Source organism: Watersipora subatra, chromosome 3, assembly GCF_963576615.1.
Source record: "Watersipora subatra chromosome 3, tzWatSuba1.1, whole genome shotgun sequence".
Classification (NCBI taxonomy): domain Eukaryota; kingdom Metazoa; phylum Bryozoa; class Gymnolaemata; order Cheilostomatida; family Watersiporidae; genus Watersipora; species Watersipora subatra.
The window spans coordinates 12,594,916-12,616,501 of record NC_088710.1 but is presented as its reverse complement, the minus strand read 5'-3'; the positions used below and the strand labels follow the sequence as shown (position 1 = coordinate 12,616,501).

The 21,586-nt window shown below is 36.3% G+C and overlaps 1 long non-coding RNA gene across 1 annotated transcript; it reads left to right on the top strand.

Annotated features, from left to right (window-relative positions):
- Positions 1–9,674: 9,674 nt before the first annotated feature.
- On the top strand, positions 9,675–20,678 carry LOC137391786 (uncharacterized). The gene is made up of 3 exons (XR_010978174.1): positions 9,675–9,735; positions 12,954–13,082; positions 20,516–20,678. It is a non-coding gene; the product is annotated as an uncharacterized lncRNA (long non-coding RNA).
- Positions 20,679–21,586: the final 908 nt, after the last annotated feature.

Genomic DNA, 21,586 nt, shown 5'->3' with positions numbered 1-21,586 from the left:
TGCCACAATGCAGTGCAGTTCAAATGCATCACTACCCTGTTATATAATATACAGTAAATATGAATTGTTCAAAACGCCAAGAAATATACAGTTTTTATTCAAAGCATGTTTATCTCATTTGCTTGTTGTTTTTCTCTACATGAGAGTTTTGAGTTGATAATATGTTTCGATACTTTCTCTATAATGCATAGTGTATATCTATATTAAGTGTTTTAGGTTTAGCTCAAGTTAAATGCTGCTTCTATGGATACATACACTGTATATCACTACAAACTGCACCCTCTTTGCATGCTTCTGTTTGTTTGAAACTGGTTACTATGGTTACTATGTTCATTGCATCAGAACAATGAATGAAGTTTTAAATATTTGGAAAACCTGCCTCTACTCGCCAAAAAGCATCTCTGTGTCAACAAGTTTCTTTTTGATGCTCTACGTCTAGTGCCAGAAACCTTTTGCCAACTTTCAAATTACCAGCAATTCCTTAGACTTGTCTAACCTCAACACGAAATAAGTTGTCCCATGTATCTGCCACTTCACTAGTGTGAGCATTCACCATTCTTGAGATTAAATATAACAGAGTTTTATTTGAAATAACATAAATAACATGTGAGCTGAATATCTAAAAATGATGATGAGTCATATTGACCTATGAGCAGACACACCTTGATGATAAATCAATTAAATTTTTCTGTTATTTTCAAGGCTGAATACAAGCGAAAGTTGTAGTTACCCAGCATCATCTATCAAAATACAGTTTGATTAAACTGCTGAATCTTTTCTGTTTTTGTATTGCTATAATCTACGCATTTCAAAACAAAATGTGACTTTTTAACTAACATGGCTACAACAGTTTTGCGTTAGAATAATCAAAGATGCAAAAATTTAGATAATTGCCTTAAAAAACTACAACAGAAAAACAACTTCCAAAATTAAAATTCTAAAATACAGAATTAAAGGTTGACTAATCAACACCAAAAATTAGAACTGAACCAAGATTTGCCACTTGGTCCCAACTCACTTAAAGTACTCACACATGTGTGAATTGGGGACAGAGTAACCTAGATATCATTGCATCAAAATAGCCAAGAATATTCACAATTGACAGGAACCAAGAAATACGTGTAAGAGCAATTTTAGGATAACCACTGCAAATTCTATTCAGAAAATCTTACAAATTATATTATATACAGTATATATAATATATTATACTGTATTATAACATATTATATATATACCTAATTAAAACATCTTATAAATTAGCTTAATTGTGAAAATACTATGAATACGTGTAGCTGTTTTTGTCTAACCAATGAAAATGGTAGAAATGACCAACCGATAATAAGGCTGGGTACAGGTTTTGCGATGCTCTCCGTAAAATGAAGCAAGTTGTTTATGTTAACAAAGTATTCTATGTACCAAACCAGCATGTCCTAGCCATTCTCCTGAAAATATGATAATATTTAGTATCTAGCTTAGAAACACTACGATAGATAGATGTGTACTTTATAGATGTGTAATTCCTGCAGTTGGCTTAGCAAAGCAAAAAATTATAACTTACATGATAACTAGATGAATTTTGCACAGGTAATAGAATAATTACCTAATAAATTTGAGTAACTTACCTAGAAAACTAGATCTTTACTAAAACAATACTGGCGCTTTGGGCCAGCTTAACAATCGCTATGCGTAACTGTGTCAATAAGTGCTAGTTATTAACCCCAAGCAAGCGCTTTAAGCGTGAATATCTTAACCAATGTAATGACTATTCACTCTATAAATCCACAGTATTCTGTATAGCTTAACGGTTTACTTCGCGGCCTATAGACCTGGAGGTCCTGATATCAAATACAGCGCAGATTTTCCATTGCTAGATTTTTATTGCTATAACTGGACACAGGGTTGAACAAAAAGACAAACACTGAGATTTATATATATAAATGTGTACAATAAAGATACTTTGAATAACTTAAATAATACAGTATATACTTAAATATAATGAAAAAGCATAATCAAAAGTCCCTACATTATAATCTGCTAACAGTAAGCCTGGTGATGCCAGGATTTATTTCATTCTCAATCAGATAGTCAGCAGGTAGGTGTTTAAGTGGCTGGTTCTCAGGAACTCGTTTCAAAACTTTGACTGGTTCTCAGGAACCAGTCAAAGTTTTGAAACGATGATTTTGGTGACCCAAAAGGCACAAAGCATATGCGTGTGAAATTTGGATGGAATCAGTCAAAAAATTAGAAAAAGCATAGCTTTTATGCACACCAACAGACAGACAGACACAATGACAAAGTTTTATTTATTAATATAGATTGAGAATGATCCATAAAGGCCGTCGATGTCAGGATTTCATTCAGTTTTAATCAGATAGTCCGTGTGTGGGTGTTTAAGAAGAACCAGACAGACTTTTGAAACCAAACACTTTTGGCGACCTGGCAAAAGACAGAGTAGATTCGTGTGAAGTTTAGATAAAATGAGCCAAAAAATGTGGAAAAGCATAAAGTTTACGCCGACGAACAGACAGACACAATGACAAAGATGGATTTATTAAAATAGATATATGCACTGTACACATATACTGTAAGTATACTAGGCCACGGTATGCTTTCTGAATAATAATCATTTGACTGTTTTTGCTTTGAAGGAAAAATGAGTATTTCAAACCACGAAAATAAGCAGCATGCACTCAAAATTACAAGGCGACCATAATATATTGAAAAAATCACTAACACATCTTTGTATATAAGTTTGTAAGAACACTGCAAACATTGAATTTATTAATGCAAACATCAACAATCTTTGTGGGCTTTAGTAATTAGTTTTTGCTGCTGCTCAAGCTGTGCTGCCAACAACATAGACATAATTTGAGCCCATCATTAAAGTATTTATCTTTATCGATTAAACAGATGGACAAAATGGCTTCTTAGTATCACTAGGACTGTATAGTTTTATCGTATGCTCAGATTTCATGTAGCCTAGCCACAAATGGTGATAGATGAGACAGCTGAGAGTCAGTAAAAATACCACAACACACCACCATAAACACAAACACACGACCATATTTTCTACTAGACTTTTGTATTATCATTTTAAAGTATAGAAAGCCACTTTTGGTATGTCAAGCATAGTATTTGAATAACAGCTTCAGTTTACAGGTGTGACCAGATCTTTTGTTTAGCATTGCAGAACAAGCAAATCCACCCTAAGAGACATGGTGAAAAACACATGATATAACAAGCAAACATGTAAATATTTTCCCACCATAGATTATTTCATACTAGCTGAATGAAATGCCTGAATGCCTGAATTTTCACAAGCAATAAAAAGTTTTTTATAGAGAAAACTTCTTTACCCAATGAATTTAAGTAACTTAAGCTAGTAATTTAAGCTAGTCTAAATCTGTACTATAATGAGAGCCGGGTCCGTCAGTCTGGAGCTTGTGTTTTTAAGTATGCTTATAATTGTTATGCATCATGATCTCTCACCTAATCAGGATCTTCAAGTGTGCTGTTAGTAACCAATAGTATTTTCTGCAAGCGCTGCATAAGTATGTGCATAATTATTTCACAGTACGACAAGGACAGGGTAGCTCAATGGTTAGTTCACTTAAACTGGAGGTTCCTAGTGCAATTTTGGTGCAAAGCAGATTTTTCGTTTGTAGATTTTATTGCTATAACTGGACATATGAACAACTGATGACAAACAAACACTGAGATTTATTTATAAAGACTACATTTATTTATGTAGATTACATTTATTTATATAGATTACATTTATTTATACATATTACATTTATTTATATAGATTACATTTATTTATATAGATTACGTTTATTTATATAGATTACGTTTATTTATATAGATTACGTTTATTTATATAAATTACGTTTATTTATATAGATTACGTTTATTTATATAGATTACATTTATTTATATAGATTACGTTTATTTATATAGATTACATTTATTTATATAGATTAGGCTTATTTATATAGATTACATTTATTTATATAGATTACGTTTATTTATATAGATTACATTTATTTATACAGATTACATTTATTTATATAGATTACATTTATTTATATAGATTACGTTTATTTATATAGATTATGTTTATTTATATAGATTACGTTTATTTATATAAATTACGTTTATTTATATAGATTACGTTTATTTATATAGATTACATTTATTTATATAGATTACGTTTATTTATATAGATTACATTTATTTATATAGATTACGCTTATTTATATAGATTACATTAATTTATATAGATTACATTTATTTATATAGATTACGTTTATTTATATAGATTACATTTATTTATATAGATTACGTTTATTTATAAAGATTACATTTATTTACATAGATTACGTTTATTTATATAGATTACGTTTATTTACATGTATATATATTACGTTTATTTATATAGATTACGTTTATTTATATAAATTACATTTATGTATATAGATTACGTTTATGTATATAGATTACATTTATTTATATATATATTACATTTATTTATATAGATTTATTTAAAATATATTTCAATAATGGTATGCATATTATAATTGCTATCTCAAATCCTTTCTGCATTCAACCAGAATTCTTGTACTTTCTAAAAGCAAAAGTATTTTTACTCTGTGGCTGTACATGTACATTGATGTCTTGCTGCTAGTTAGAGGTGTGAGGCTATCATGCTGGCAATAATTATGTCTGTGGTAAAGGTAGATAACTTCAGCTCTTTATTTGTCCTCATGTTATGCAACTCTTGTTGTAGGAATTGCTTATAACTTAGAGTACAGCCTAGCAAAGGAGGGGATTGCTCTTTTTTATGTGCTATTCACAAGAACAATTTATATATAATCGTCGTGTGCAAAGATGCAATGCTAGATAATGTAATCTCTCATTCCTTCAGCATTATTCCTTTTGCTGACGGATGAAATAGAGCTAAACAGTTAGATAGGCCACCCCCTCTAACACTAGCAATAAAGCAAATGTAGGCCATAATAAATCCTGCCTTTGAATACTGGGGCTGACATACTAACAACTAGTAGTAAACATGCTATGATATTAGATGCCAAGTTTATTTAAAGCTAGTATGAGTGTAATCAGTCAGCAATACCATTTATAACAATTTTAGATAATAAGAAAACAACTTCTAATGACTAGATTTCAAATCCTACTTTTAGTATGAAGTGCATGCTTTATGATTGAAAAACATGACAATTTCTCAAATTTTTGCTTCAGTTATCATATTTTCTCAAAAATGAGTGCAATAATTTTTAATGCTGTTAGTCTTTTCATTGCTAAATACTTGGGCAAGAAAATTGCAATGAGCATAGCAAGCAAGTATCTATAGACTAAATTTTACTGAAAAGTGCTCTCACACAACCTTTCAAACAACATTTGGTTGTTGTACTTAAATCCTGTTTTGGGTTTCCTACGATGCATGAAATGTCAAGGTTGAACACGAACGGCATCATCTATGCTAAGATTATTTCAAGTGTCATCATAGATTAGAATGTATAGATAGATTCAAAATTTCTTTTACCAATGCAGTAAGTCATTTTCATATCCTAACTCAGGGGTTCCCAACCTGGGGTACATGTAACTCCAACGAGTACATATTGAAATATTGGGCGAGTGCATTCTAGTGTTGAGCACGGGTAATAAAACTCGTTGAACCCGCTGGTTTATTTTCTCTCGAGTCTCGGGCAATAGAAATTTTGAGCATTTCGATTTTGTGGGTTCGGGTTTTGACTTGCGAGTTCGGATTTTGGTGCACGAGTCCGTCTAGTAGAGTAGACAGAAACTCGGTCTTTTGCATGTTGCGCTCTAAGCAGAGTTTAACAACCCGCCTGTAAACGCTGCGAGCGCAAATATCGGTCGATAGAAAATAGTAAAAATAGTCAATAAATTGAATAGAATTATAATTGCATTGCAAACTTTAAAGGTTGACTCGCAACAAAATTCACATTACAGTAATTTGGTATCAAAAGATTCACCATGTCCTACTCTGTTGTGTTGTAGGTACAAAATATGTGGGAATGTGATTAAAAGCTCTTAAAAGCTAAAAAAACGAACAGAAAGTCGCAGCCACACGAGACCGCCATAGTTTGGATTCTCTTTTCAAAACGGCTCAAATGGGACGTAGTTGTTACAAGATGGTTTCTGTTTACACTTTCATGCAATCTCATTCGTCGAAATAGTCTCACAAATATTCTTCATGCATTCAATAAAACCATGTGTATTGTTCTTACGTGTCTGTTTTATCGTCATTGTGATGCTGTCACTTTTAGCACTGATATCTTACAACTTACCGTAAAAATTCATTAAATTTTTTAAACGTAGCTCGAAAGAGTACATATCATTGTCTGATAATCATGACGAGCCTGTTGGTCACCTGTGATAATCGAAAAGTGCTGCAAAAACTATTTTCGAAGTATTGGGTAGCGTGATCAGATTACGACTTGACGATTAAACTAAGCCGAAACAAAACTGTAAAGTAGCGAGCATTTATATTTGATACGGGGTCTTTGGTAAAACCCAAAGTGTTTGTCATAAACTAGTGTTACGATAAGTTTTATATTGAGCTTTTTATTGGCCTTTCAATTCCCATGAGAACATCACGTGACAAGACAATAACCAAACAGTAATGACAACGTCAGAGAGATAAAGAGATTCCAATCTACGGCGGCTTTTCGTTTTTGAGCTATTAAGAGCTTGTAATCACATTTCCACATATTTGGCACCTACAACACAACAGAGTAAGACATGGTGAATCTTTTGATACCAAATAACTGTAATGTGAATTTTGTTGCAAGTCAACCTTTAAGATATGTCTGATTTTTGTAAATTTTAGACATGAAACCCGTATCAACAAACCCGATATCCAAAAAGCCCGTTAGTCAAGAAGTACTTGTGCCAAGCACTACCAGCTACCCGATACTCGAAAAACTTGAATGGAAAGTGAGTCTAAGCCCGTTGGCCAAGAAGTACTTGTTCCAAGCACTACCACCTACCCGATACTCAAAAAACTCAAACGGAAGGAGACGAGTCTAAACTCGTTGGCCAAGAAGTACTCGGGCCCAGCATTATTACATTCTGCGCTGTCATTGATTCGCATGAATTTCGCTATTACATTAAAAATTACAGTAACCCTAGTATGTTAGTTTTACTTTCTCTATAAACTCTATAAACAAATTGACTAAAACAAGTGAGGGAATCGTGTGCTCCTGTTACCATTTCCAAAGATTATAAAACAGAGGTCAAGGATTCTCAGTTTTTGAAGGCCTGTTTTTAGCAGAAGAGTGAGCAGCCAAAAGTGTGTAATGAGTAATTCTGCTGTGAGTATAAAAATACTGGACAGTGAAAATAGACACATCTATTTTACAATAAGCTGATTTACTAGCAGATGTATTATTGTTCATTTTAGATTTGGATATCAATATGCCTCTTAAGAAGAGACTGTACAGTAGTGATTACATTAAGCACGGATTTACACCACTAGATAAAAATGGAAAGCAGCTGCCCCAGTATGTTGTATGCCTTAAAGTCCTGGCTGAATCAGCCATGAAAACTTCATTGAGCGCCATCTTGAGGCAAATCACCCTGATAGGGCCAAAATAGAAGTTGCCTACTTCCAAAGACTTGAACTGAGTACTAAAAGGGCGCGTCTAGATGAATCAGGACATTTCTCTCAGCAAAATAAGGCAGCAATATATGCATCATATTTGGTTGCACTGAGAATAGCAAAGAAAAAAAAACTCACACTATTTGTGAAAGGCTAATACTACCCTGCTGCGGAGATATTGTTCATCATATGATTGAAGATACAGCTGCTATTAAGCTAAATACATTGTCATTATTCAACAATACTATCAAAAGAAAAACTTGTGAAATGGCTGATGATATCAAAGGAACGGTATTAGGCCGATGAGATCTTCACCAATAAATCAGTTGTCCATTCAGCTCCATGAGTCTACAGATATAGCCAATTATTCTCAGCTATTGGTATTTATCCGGCATGTCCATGGTGATGACTTTAAAAAAAAGTTTCTGTTTAACCACACCTTCAAAGAACGAACAAGAGGGAAAGATGTGTTTGAAGCTGTCTCTTACTTTCTTCAGAGCACAGGATTTTCCTGGAATAGCACATGTGCTTGCACATCTGATGGGGCCCCTGCAATGGTAGGCTGTAGATCAGACTTTCGTACCAGGGTTTTACAGTCTAATCCAGAAATCAAGTATTTACACTGTATGATTCACAGATGCATTGGCGGCTAAAACTCTCCCAGCACTCTTTAAGCTCTGCGCTATCTGATGTGGTAGCTATAGTGAATTCTATCAAGGTATCTGCTTTAAACACAAGATTGTTCAAAAAGCTCTGTCAGGATTCTGATGCCGATCATGAGAATCTTATATACCATATAGACGTGAGATGGCTGTCAAGAGGAGGAGTTCAAAGATCAGTTTGTGGAGTTGAAAGAAAAACTTGCCATGTTCTTTGCTATGCAAACAGCCGGAAAAGTTGCATGCCACCATGAAAAGTTGAACAATGAGGAATGGATGCTGAAGGTTACATATTTTAGAGATATATTTGTGAAGATTAATGATCTCAACGAATCTCTCCAGCGAAATGAAACCACTGTTTTCGTTTTTGCTGACAAACTCAGAGTGTTTATAATAAAAGTCGAATTGTGGAAAGAAAGAGTAAGCTCAGGATCTTTTGATATGTTTGATAGCCTGTCAGCTGGGCTATTATCAGATGAATCAGAGATACGCTTAAAAGAGCTAGTCATGGAGCACTTTACTGCAGCAATAATGCAGCAATAAAAAATGCAGCAATACTATCCAGATTTAGATGAACTAGATGTGAAACTAGTTTGAAATCCTTTTCGACTCAAAGTACTAGACATAGAAAGTGACTTGCAGGAAGAGTTCATTGATTTGATAGATGACTCGAGGTCTAAAGATAAATTCAATGATAGTCTCACCATGTTCTGGTGTGCAATGGTTACTTTATAGCCATGCTTGTCAAGACTTGCATTACGAGTAGTGCTTATTTCCTAGTACATACAGGTGTGAGCAAAGCTTATCTTCTCTCTTTTCCCTGAAAAACCAATATCAATCGGCATTAAATGTTGATAATGACCTCAGAGTTGCTCTTTCCAAGACAGAACCTCATGTACAAAGCTTGACAAATTCAAAGTAGCAGCAGCCATCACACTAAGTAAGACTAGTATAGCAGATACACCTATTACATATAATCACCAACAGGAATGCAATTATGTGAACCTTTTTTCCTTTTTCATTACATGCTATATGTGTAAATACTAGACAGTGTTTGAATTAATGGATAATTAATAAATAAATAATGTCGTTTGGTATTTCCAACTGTAAAATCTTTGCAATGTGGCTGGGGGTACATGCCTGCTTCCCAACACTGAAAGGGTACTCCAGTGAGAAAAGGTTGGAACCCCTGTCCTAGTACCGAATAATTACTATCATTCAAGAGTTGCCTTATCATAAAAGTAGTTGATGTGTAAAACCTCCTATGCGTCAACGCCATAGCGTTGAATCTTCGCAAAGATAAACACACCGATGCTATTGACGGCAGGTTGGAGTACGGTACGTACATTCGTGTATTAGGCTTAATATATCGGGAATTCCCCTCTGCGGCAGTTGGCAGTCATAACTCATAACATAAGACCGTCCTAAGTCGTAAGTGATAACATATATATGAGCAATCTTTATTGTGCTTTATCTGCTTTATCTGCTTTATCGTTGTCGTGACAAGAGGTAAGCTAGCCATTATCGTGTACCATGTACTTCAGTACATGCTATGATAGTATGGCACTGCAATCATACCTTTAAGTATAGCATATTAAATTATAGTTACCCATTATGATTTTATCAAAAATGCTAGATTACCACGAATATTATATTTTTCAGACACGCATACATTTCATAAACAATTTGCGGCTTAGTGCCTTATTGCAGGACGGATAATCTCAGTCCTGCACTACTTAATTTTTTAGCTACAGACATAGCTCCTACTTTGACACTAATTTTTAAACATTCCCTAAATACAGGGTGTGTTCCAAGAGACTGGAAATGTGCAAACATCGTACCTGTTTTCAAAAAAGGCGACAGAAAAGCACCGCTTAACTACAGGCCAATTTCTCTGACTAGCGTCCCGTCGAAGTTAATTGAGCATATTATTGCTCACAGCATACGCAACTTTCTTGACAATAACAACATCCTAAGTGAAACTCAACATGGTTTCCACAAAAAACACAGCTGTGAATCACAGCTTATTCATACAATATCAGATTTAGCTTCTTATAACAATCACAATACTCAAGTAGACGTTTTGGTTCTAGATTTTAGTAAAGCCTTTGATACGGTCCCTCACAATAAATTATTGCATAAACTTATATACTATGGCCTAAATCCAAACATAGTGGCATGGATCCGAGACTGGCTCTCGGGTCGAACATTCAGGGTCATCGTTAATGGTTGTCTTTCTCAGCCGACCCAGGTGACCTCGGGTGTGCCTCAGGGTTCAGTGCTCGGACCACTACTTTTTCTCATTTACATCAATGACCTGCCAGATGCTTTAAACTGTCCATCAACATCTATACGCTTATTTGCCGATGATGCCATCCTTTACAGGCCTGTTAGTTGCGTGTCCGACAGCCAAGCATTGCAGGACCAGTTGAGCAGAGTTGCTGCGTGGGCTGGATTTTGGCAGCTAAAATTTAATGTAGCTAAATGCACATCCACGTCAATGGAGCCGGTTAAATTTTTGCATACATACAGTTATGGAGGCACTCCGCTTATTTCATCCCATTCCTTTGTATACCTGGGCATACAGGTTTCTAAATCGCTCAATTTTAGTGATCATATAAATTTTATTATGCGTAAGGCTAATGCCACCCTTTACATGCTTATGCGAACTCTCAAAGGAACTTCCCATGCTGTTAAAAAAAACGGCTTATTTTAGTGTATGTCGTCCTTTACTGGAGTATGCTTCAGAGGTGTGGAATCCACATTATATGTACATCATTAGGGATTTAGAAGCCATAAACAGAAGAGCGTTCAGATGGGCAAACGGTTTTAGAAAGTATGACAGTATTACATCTTCAATGGAAAACATGTCTTGGCACACTCTTGAAGAGAGAAGATGCACTAAGGATAAAAACACTTTACTGAAAATTTCAAATCAAGACCTTATGGTCGATTTTAAAAAGTTTACACTGTGCAACTCCGCCTATTTTACTCGGGGGTCTAATATTAGGCACACTATTAATACAGATGCCATGAAGTTCTCATTTTTTAACCGAGTCATGAAGTTTTGATATATATATGGAACAAGCTCAATAGCAGATTTTATTTAACTCTCGATTTTACAGGAATATCTGATCTCTTTTATCGTTGTAGTCGCATCTTATCTCTAAAGGCTTATCGGGCCACAAGAGATATTTTATCGAGATAGATAGATAGATAGATAGACTGAGGTAGCTAGTAACTTTCTGCTGCTCGGATTTGGTATGTTTATAAATCACAATTTTTTTTATAAAAAGTTTAAATAAACTGTTGATTTGTCTATATTAAATGGATTACCCAAAGGGTTGTACTGCGGCATTTACGAAAGTCGTTGTCCGGGTAATAGAAATGTCTTTAGACAGAAAATTCATTTTTATTTAATTTTGTTGAAAATTCTGCCATCAGGGACAGTATCCTATTGGAAGTATATGTGTAACAGATTAATTAATGAAGGAATGCGCCACTCGATAGTTATGCTGAATCTAACTATATTATTTACTATTAATTATCTTGTGAGAAAAGACGAGTATATCACAGCACTCTATTCACAGGAAGTTAGCAGAGAGAGAGAGAAAAAGAGATGCAGCTATCGTAATTTTGACATTGATAGACTTGACCCAAATAATATGAGTATACCACTCAAAAATGTAGTGACATTTATCAATGGATATGGAAATAGTATGATTGTCATAGTCGCACATGATTGTATTTCAACAAACATACATTTACGATTCTAAATTTTAAACTTCATATCACGAGAACGTGCTTTTTGTGCAGTTCAAATGAATTAGGAGAAAAATAACACAGCTGAAAAGGATTTCAAACTTTTTCAAACAACTAACTTTTATATTTCATACCATGAAATAAGTGTTTTGTTAAAATAAATTAGGAGGAAGAATAAAACTGAAGGTTTTTAAATGTAAATGAGAAATAATTAGCAAGTAATGGCTAAATAGAGTCTGTTTTGCTACGACTACAATAAAAAGTTATTTGGTATACGTTTATAGGGTTTTAGTTCGTTGCAGTTTTGGCATCTTAAAGCGAAAATATCATATAGACGTATAGAGTGGTATAGAAACCTATAGTAATTATCTAATGCAATCACTGCCGGGTAGATTTTGTTATATGGGTATTTAGGTAATTTGCCTTACTTGAATACCACACTAACATCAATGATTAATAACCACAAATTCTACTTCAATCTAAACTATGCTTGTTGTGGTTAATTAGGCTAGGCAAGCAGCCTTGCTTATTCAATGGTTGCAAAGAGCGTGAGTATGGTACCTGACCCAGATCTTTGTGCAAGCCTCAACTATGCTAACTCTCAGATGTTTGGTATAGCAATCAGAATATCTTTTATTATTATGAACCAAAGCCTAATACACAAGTAGCAAAATTCTAAAATATAAGATAGATAGCAAGCAGTAAAGTTAAGTAAAATAATCTCTTACGCCAACAGCTAGCTGTATCTGCTCTTAAGCTCGGCTTGTACGTCTACAAGTGTCACTGTCAAAAGAGGATGAGCTACTAAAAATTGTTAGCTTTTATAGGCATTCAGGATAGCCTGAGGGCGGTACGTATAATGTTCGTATTATATCTTTGTGTTGTAGGAGTAAGTCTACTGGAGGGAACACTGTCTCTGAGCCGTCATCTGATTAGCGCTATATCTGTGTCTTGAAACTGGGGTTGCATAATATTGATTGGCGCTGTGTTATGTAATGGAAAAGTGCTGACTCAGGGTAAGCTCAGTTATCTTTGGTTGTGCTTGGTCATGGTTGGTAGATGTAATTGTATCCCAAATTCCTTTGGCGGTGTTGACGTGGTGTTGACGTGGTGTTGACGCAGCAGTTTCAAAGATTGATGTTTTCTAATTTTGACATTTTAAAATTAGAGAATCTTTTAATGTCTCTTTACATTCCCTGCTGGTATCTTGTTTTCGAAGTATTTCCATACAACAATTTCATCAAAATTATCGTCATTAAAATAGTAACAAAACGATTTGTGTTGTTTTTTCATTTGAAGGGTAAGCTATTTATATTTCGTACTTTTCGTATTTCGTAAACATGTTGCGAAAAGGTAGCCCGACAGTATGGACAAAACGGAATAATACATAAAAACTATAGCAGTGAGTCAAACAAAAGTTTATGTGGTTTACGTCGAGATATTGCTATCTAGTAGGTTACATCACACCTCTCCTTAAGCCGCATAGCTTAATAGTACGACAATGTATGATAAAGGCTAGCAAGTGTTTGGATAATACAAATGTCATCATCAATTTGATTGTCTTCAGCACGAGCTCTAAAGGGAGTCAGATCGGTTCCGGGTTTAGTTCAGCTCGTAGTCAGTCAAGTAAGCGGGCATTTTCTTCGACCTTTGTGGTCTGCTACTAACCGAACCTGAAGAAAGATGTCTGGAGGTAGTAGTTTGACATTGGTCAGGGCCCTCTGCAACACCCTCTTTAAATTTTCCAGTACCCGGCCTACCTTGGCTGATCCTTGGACGTTGTTCAATTCCCTCTGCACTCTGGATACCAGGTGAATGAGATTCTCATCTGGCCTGAATACTGGTCTTTTGACACGGACCTTGGTCCTCTGTGACAGTCCCCTCACCCATAAGTGACTTGTCCATCTCAATCAGTGCTGTAAAGTTTCATCGAACTATTCCTGAGGGAGTCTTCACAAAGTAGGAACGCGAACAGCTTTTTCCTGCACTACAGCTTCTTTGCCCATGTCTCGGATATGGATGCGATCTTGTGGTTTTAGCTCTGTTAGTTTGTGTGCATGGTGTCTTCTATTGTAGGTCTGTTTAGCCTTTTGGCGATGGTGTTCCTCATGTTCTGTTATATCCTCTCGCTTGGGCATGAAAGACTGAAGATTGTCTGAGAGCGTAGGCAGAGTGGTTAGGATTAAACTTCCCATCAGTAGCTCTGAAAGTGAGTACCCATTCTTTAATGGTGTTGCGTGGTAAACCATAAGGTTGATGTATGGGTCTGAAGTCTTACTCCACAGCTTTTTTACTACCCCCACGGCTCTCTCCCTTTACGGTAGATGGGGGAGCTGGTTGCGTAGAGAAACCCATTTTCTTTGATGAAGTTTTGAAGCTTCAATGGCGCGAATTGAGGGCCATTGTCCGATGCTGGTACTTCGCACACAACATGTGTGGCGAAGATCAATTTCATAGCCTCAATTATGGTGGTTTGAGACCCAAGAGAGGAGAGTTTGCAAACTTCAATCCAACGGCTGAAATAGTCGACCACCACAAGGTAGTGGTCATTATTGAAAGTGATTAGGTCGGCGCCTTGCCTCTTCCTGACTCGCTCTGGAAGTGAAGAAGGGCAAAGAGGCTCCACAGGTGTAGGTGTGCACAAACGACATACTTGACAACTTTGGACCATCACCTGAATTTGTTAAGACATCTGTGGCCACTATATTAATCTTCTTGCCATTGGGCGGCATTTGACAATACCTTGATAAGCTTTATACACTTGGTCCAACATTGACAATCACTTGACAATCCAACAATTGACTCATCGGAATGACAATGCGGTTGTACAACAGTAGGTCATCGATTACGGTTAGATGAATTAAACTTTCCAGAAAGGCTGCAGAGCTAACTTGACATCATTCTTATACGCTGGCTAGCCACTCTTGCAATACTCAACTACCCACCTACAAAATTCATCTTCTTGTTGTGCTTCTCGCAGTTTAACAACCTGCAGATTGGTTGAAAGTATGTGATGAGTAGCCATTCTGAGTTCTTCAATGAAAATCTCATCTGTTTGACTCTGCTTTTCAGCCGGTGCTCTGGATAGAGTGTCAGCCAAGTGATGATGACTTCCAACCACATATCGAAACCTTGGGTTGTATCGCACCATCCTTAGCTTCATGGGTAGAATTCTGACTGGGACCCGATCTAGGTTTTTCATAGTCAACAATGGCCCCAGGCGTTTGTGGTCTGTCTCAATAGTGAAGGACAATTCTCTGACGAATTGATCAAACTTCTCCATAGCCCACACAGTTCCTAGCACTTCCTTCTCTATCACGGCATTGTTCCTTTTCTCATCTGACAGCGAGCGCGAAGCATACATTACTGGTCGGCGTGATACATCAAGTTGAAACTGGAACAATGTTGCACCTGGGCCATAATTGCTGGCATCTGTGCACACAATGGTCTCCAACTTGGGGTTGTGATGTGCCATGATTTTCACAAAATTCAGTGTCTTTTATCTTTCTGAAGGCCGCTTCTTGATCCGGTCCCCAAATCCAGTCATGTCGCTCCTTGACAAATTTCCGCATTGAGGCATTTAAAGTAGCTAGATGCGGTATGAATTTGGTCATCTGATTGAGCATACCATTAACCCTTCTCAACTCCGTCTTGTCTTCTGGAGCAGGAAAATCTATAATAGCTCTATAATATCCCCTCACTGTTGATGAGATGACCCAAGAAGGAAATGAGATTTTTCCGGAGTTCACGCTTTTTATAATCTAGGGTTAGTCCCAATTCTTGGAGAGTACTCAACACGGTTTCAAGAGCTTTGTCTTGGTTCAAAGTGTTTCGACCATGAACAAGGATATCATCCATATGGCAAACTATGCTTTCAATCCCACTAAGCATTCGAAAGATAACCCTCGAAAAAATTTCTGGGGCGTTAGTGATACCGAAGGGTAATCAGTCGAAGCGATAATGTCCAAATAGTGAGAGAAAGGTAGTCAGCTTCTTTTCTCAAATTGATCTGCCAGAAGCCACTATTGGCATCAAGTTTGGAAAATACCTTGCTATTTGCTAGTTTGCTCACTCTCTTCGACTTTGGCCATAGGGTGGACTTTTCACTTCACCGCGTTGTTTAGCCCGATGAGATCAATGCAGATTTTTACATCCCCTGAAGGTTTGGGTATGGTGACTAACCATTCTGTTTATAGTGATTTATCACGTTTCTATTATAAGTGATATGAGGCTTTCTCTAACCATCTCATCCAGTTTTAGTTTCGATTTATCTCATAGTGGATGAGGTATGCTGCGAGGTGTGTAAATACAGGTTGGATTTAGGCCTGATTTCAGAGGAATTTAATAGGTGTATTTCTTCAGCAATCCTAATCCATGGAACAAGTTGAAGTAATCCGCTCGGACATCATTGTTTACCTCACTGATGTTCATCACATTGCAGGTAATCAGCCCCGATTCCGAGCATGCTCTACGACTGAGAAATGGCATGCGCTGATCCTTGATGACAAAGGTTGTCTCCATGTGCTTCTTTCCGTTATAGCTGAGATTAGCTTGGAACATGCCTACGATCTCCAAGAAATTTTCTTCCTGGCCCAAAGAACTTTTCAGAACATCTAGAGAGAAGTGTATGTTTTATCCATGGCTCTGTATCACTGATTATAGTTTCATCCAATCCTGTATCCAGTTCGAACATACATTTGTTCGACTTAACTGTGGCTTTTGTTTGCCATCCATTAATCTCACCGATCACCAAGTCGCCAGTAAAAATGAAAAACATCCTCGGAATTTGAGTATGTTCTTTAGGTGCTTGGCTTACTTCTTCTACGCTTTGGTAGCAGGCTTGAAAATGTCCTCTTGTCTTGCAGTTCTGGCTTTCAGCATCTTTGGCAGGGCATTGCTCTCGAGAATGGGGGCCTCAGCCACATCTACCGCATGCAGTAGTGGTCTGGTCTTTTTCATGAGTTATTCTCTTTGTATGCCTTGGCACGTCGCCTTCACCACTGTAGGTCACTGAAACATGTCTTTTAGCGGATCTCTGAGTTATCACATCTATTACCTAATGAGCAGCTCCCATTGATTTCAATTGCTAATGAGGTTGTCCCCTCACTCCTGCAGGTGCGGACTGCTACTTCAAGTGTTGCCCACTTCGACTGTTGCCCATTGAGATCAGTTTCTTCCTCAAACTCTCTTCTCTGATTCCTAGTACAATCGTATCTCACACCATTACATTGAATGGTGACTGGGCATCGGTACTGGGCGGTTTGTAGTTAAATCGGCACTTGTGAGCCAGGCTGCACAACTGGAAGTAAAAGCAATCAAAACGTTCTCCGGGTAGCTGTGACCTGCTATTAAGCCTGAATCTTTCATGAATGACATTAACTTCACCAAAACAGAATTGTTCAAGGATCTTTAAAATTGAATCTCAAGACTTGTCCTCTACATATTGAGCTGGCGACTACACGATTTCAGTAGCTTCTGCACCAGCAGTGTGTTTTTGCAGAGCTTGTTGGTGTTGTTCTTCCTCATCTGATAGCCTAGATAAAATCAAATATGCCTGCCAGCGACTCCTAAATTCTCTAAATTGGGACTCTCTATCTTCATCTAGCAATAACTTCAAAGGAGGTTGAATATTCGGGATAGGTTTCCATCTTTACCCCAACCAGTTGGTGTGAATTAGCTCAAATATATGCTTCACGTTTCTTTTTATTAGAACCAGTGTTAATCAAAACACAACTTAACTGTTGTCATCATGTGTTGTTTTTCTATTTGAAGGATAAGCACTTTATATTTTGTACTTATTAAACAAACACATTGCGAAAAGATAACCCGACAGTATGGGCAAGAGGGAACAATATATTAAAACTATAGCAGCGAGTCAAACAAAAGTATATGTGGTTTATGTCGAGATATTGATATCTAGTAGGTTACATCACACGATATGTTAACATTAGTAACTATAGTTACTTACAATAACTTTAGTGCATTTTGTGGTTATGATCTGCAAGAGAGTGTACATTACAATTCACTACGTGCAGAGTCCTTCACTTCAAGACAGATGTGTAACATAAATGATGAATCTAACTTATATGAATTTAGCTCACCAAAAACGTACTTGAAGGAAGTTTTAGTATGCATTCTAGTGAACTTTTAACTACAATTTTATCACTTATCTGATTGCGAACCCATTTTCACCATAACTGATGATGCTGAACTAAGATACAATTGCCAAATTTTAATTTCTAGATAAATCATTTTTGATATCGTTTTACAAAAAACAAATTAGCCCCAGTACGACGAGGACGGAAAAGCATCTTGTTTTATAGAGTTAATAAAGTACAGTATATAGTAAGAGCGTGGAAATCGTAAATCCATCACAGTCTTCTGGATAGAGAATTGGATTTCCAAACTATGGTTGCATTCGCCGTGAGTTCAAATCCAGCAGGATGCAAGATTTTAATTCCAAGATTTCAATAGCTATAGTCGGAGAGACGGATATACATACAAACGGAAAACAGATGAAAGACAGACGACAAATTTTGAGAAATATATATATATATATATATACATGTATATTGAAATATTTGTTTTACATGGTTTCAGGCAGATGCCCAAATTTTCACTTATATTGAACGCTTCCTTTCATCTGCGACGATGTTAAATTACTAAATAGTGTAATATATAAAAAATCATGGCGCCGATAAACACGGTGTTATTCACGTGCAATTTCACTAATGTTGTTCTCAAGATTTCTATTCAGTTGGCCAAACGCCATTAGGTAACTCTTTTACTACTGCGCTAAATTTGTTATTCTTACCAAATTAATTCAAATTGATTTTCGAAAAATTGATATACCACTAGTATTTAAGCAACGTTTTGCGAATCAATACAAATCTCGTTTTACTGTAAGATGCATCTTATTTATAGTAGAATTCTCTACAAGATAAGTAAAAAATTGTTTAGTGAATCTCAGTCTCGCATGATTTCTGACGCTTTCTTCGCATTGAATGAACGCGGCGAGTTTCTTATTGCCATGATGATAACGATCTGGTTTTCCATTTTGAAAAATAGTTAGCAATGGAATTGCTGCGTCAAAATATTTTTGATTAGTTGCATGTGATTGGCAACAAGGTTGTTTCATTGGAGACAAAATTTGATTGGTCTAGCTAATGCGTAGGCTTCGTAATGAAAAGAAAAGTGAAACCCTATTCATAAGCCAATACATCGGCTTACGGTCTGAACTTCTATTACAGCAAAAAACCAATACATTGGCTTACAGTAGCGAAAGAGTTAAGGGTTCCTTTACAAAAACCAAACTAAAAGGTTTTCTTGCATGATACAAATTGGCTTAAAATGTGGCACGCTTTGCAGTCTTTCTTTTACTCTTTTTTTTTTGATCATTCTTTGTATAGTAACTAATATATCCTTCTTGGGTATCTGATTGTATATGTATTAAACGGTTATCATTGTCTCATATTATTGTAGTATCTCGACATTTCAACTGAGCGGAAGACCTTCGTAACTATCCGGTACAAAGATGTGCCTTTGCTTCATACTAGCAGACCCTTATTAATTTGGAATAGTGCCTTTCAACGTCATGTGTTAGAGAGAAGTTTTATCTCAGTAAATGTTGTGTATAATATTGTTCCCAGACTCAATCATCTCTGTATTGGCCATTTAGGCTCAATACAGATATTTTGGAAAGACTTGTGATGGCATGATAAAACTTAGAATGCCCGATGCTTTGTTGTAGAGTCATTTATTGGCAGCTGATTTTGCTATATATATATACACGTATATGTGGACCAGGAGTGTTCTACCGATCGCTCGAGATATTTAAATAGCTTGTTTGGGTTCAGAGGTCTCTTGTGTCTGGAGGTTCTTTTGTTCCAGGTCTTTGGGTTCAAAGATTTCTTGAGTTCAGAGGTTCTCAATACCCAGTTTGGAACACTATCTTTCCTCGATTCAACTCTTATCGAAGTTTGGTGCTTTCATTGCATCAGCCTGCAATGTCAAATGATATGCCCTTTACGCTGCTTTTGCTGACAATGCTTCGATTTTATTTTTGGGATCTGCATTCAGATTCAGTTCTCTCTGACTGAATGCTGGCCGGGGTTGGTAGGCAGTTGCAGGATTTTTAGAATACTTTTGTCTATTTTATATTTTGGCCCAAAAAATAGAAAATAGCTTGTGGTTCAAAAAAATCATTCATTGTACACTTGGCTGATTACTGTATTATAAAGGTAACACAGCTCACAGAATATTTACCTGCAAACAACTCATGAAAGTAACAAATTTGTTTCATCCAGTAGAAGATGCCAGCAAGTCCAAGATCTAGGAGTTGTTTTCTTTCATGCTTGTATTAGTAGACATCGCCTTCAATATTTGATAGTTCTCAACTTTTGCCTTCAACTAAACACATTATGTTTTCACAGTGATTTATTCTACACAGATAAGTGATGGCCTCTGCTCTGCTTGATGAAAAAGACTCAATGGAATGTGGATACTGTCTTGGAAAAGGGCAGCACTTGGTTGACCCAAGGCTATTCCCTTGTAATCATGTCCATTGTTATCCCTGCCTTGTGGGAAACTTTAACACCAACCGAATAATTCGCTGTGGAAAGTGCAAGTAGGTTGGAACGTTGGTGGCAAATAAATTGAATAACACCCTGCTGTCATTTTATTGTTTTGATTAGAATAGTTTTGAAAATTAGTTTGTTTAAGGTACATGCACAACATTTTAGTGGATTTTATCGGAAAGTATCAGTATTTTTCTGTCATTTGCGTTTGTTTTTATGTTGATGGTGATCTGACTACTAAGATGTTTCAAGATTGAAATCGACAAAACTGTGTTGCGGTTAAGCGGTCAGGTCAATTGAAAGTGTGATTATGACATCTATAGTTGCAAAAAGACTCACAGAATAGAGACGCGTATCACAGTATTTTGAACGCAGTAGCTGATATCAACTATAGCAACGATATCAACTTGTGATGTCATTTCACACGGATTTTTCTTCTGAGCGCATAGACTGCGAACAAATTTTGTAGGTTTTCTTGAAACATTATGACAGTCAGATCACCATCAACAGCAAGTGATAGAAAAATACCGATATTTTCTGATTGAATCTATTAGAATTCTGTGCCAGTCTAATTATATTGTGAAATTATAATAATGTTACATTGTATATCCTATTGCATATCTCAGGTCTAAGAATTAACGGGAAATTAAAAGACATTTATGGAGTGTCTGGAACAGTATTGATTACAATTCTTTTATACATTGTGTTTTAGAGAAGTCTTTGATGTAACTTTATCCAGACTTCCACCATCTGTGGAAAGAGGGGGCAACTCACAGGTCTGTGATGTTTGTTCTGAGAAAGGGACAACTGATCAGCTAGCAGTTAGTTATTGTACTAGCTGTAATAGAAAGATGTGTGTCAAGCACTCCGAGGTTAGTTATCCTCTCTTGCTGGTGGCTATATCAAAACTGATACAAATTTTTGAACTACTATTAAACTTTAAA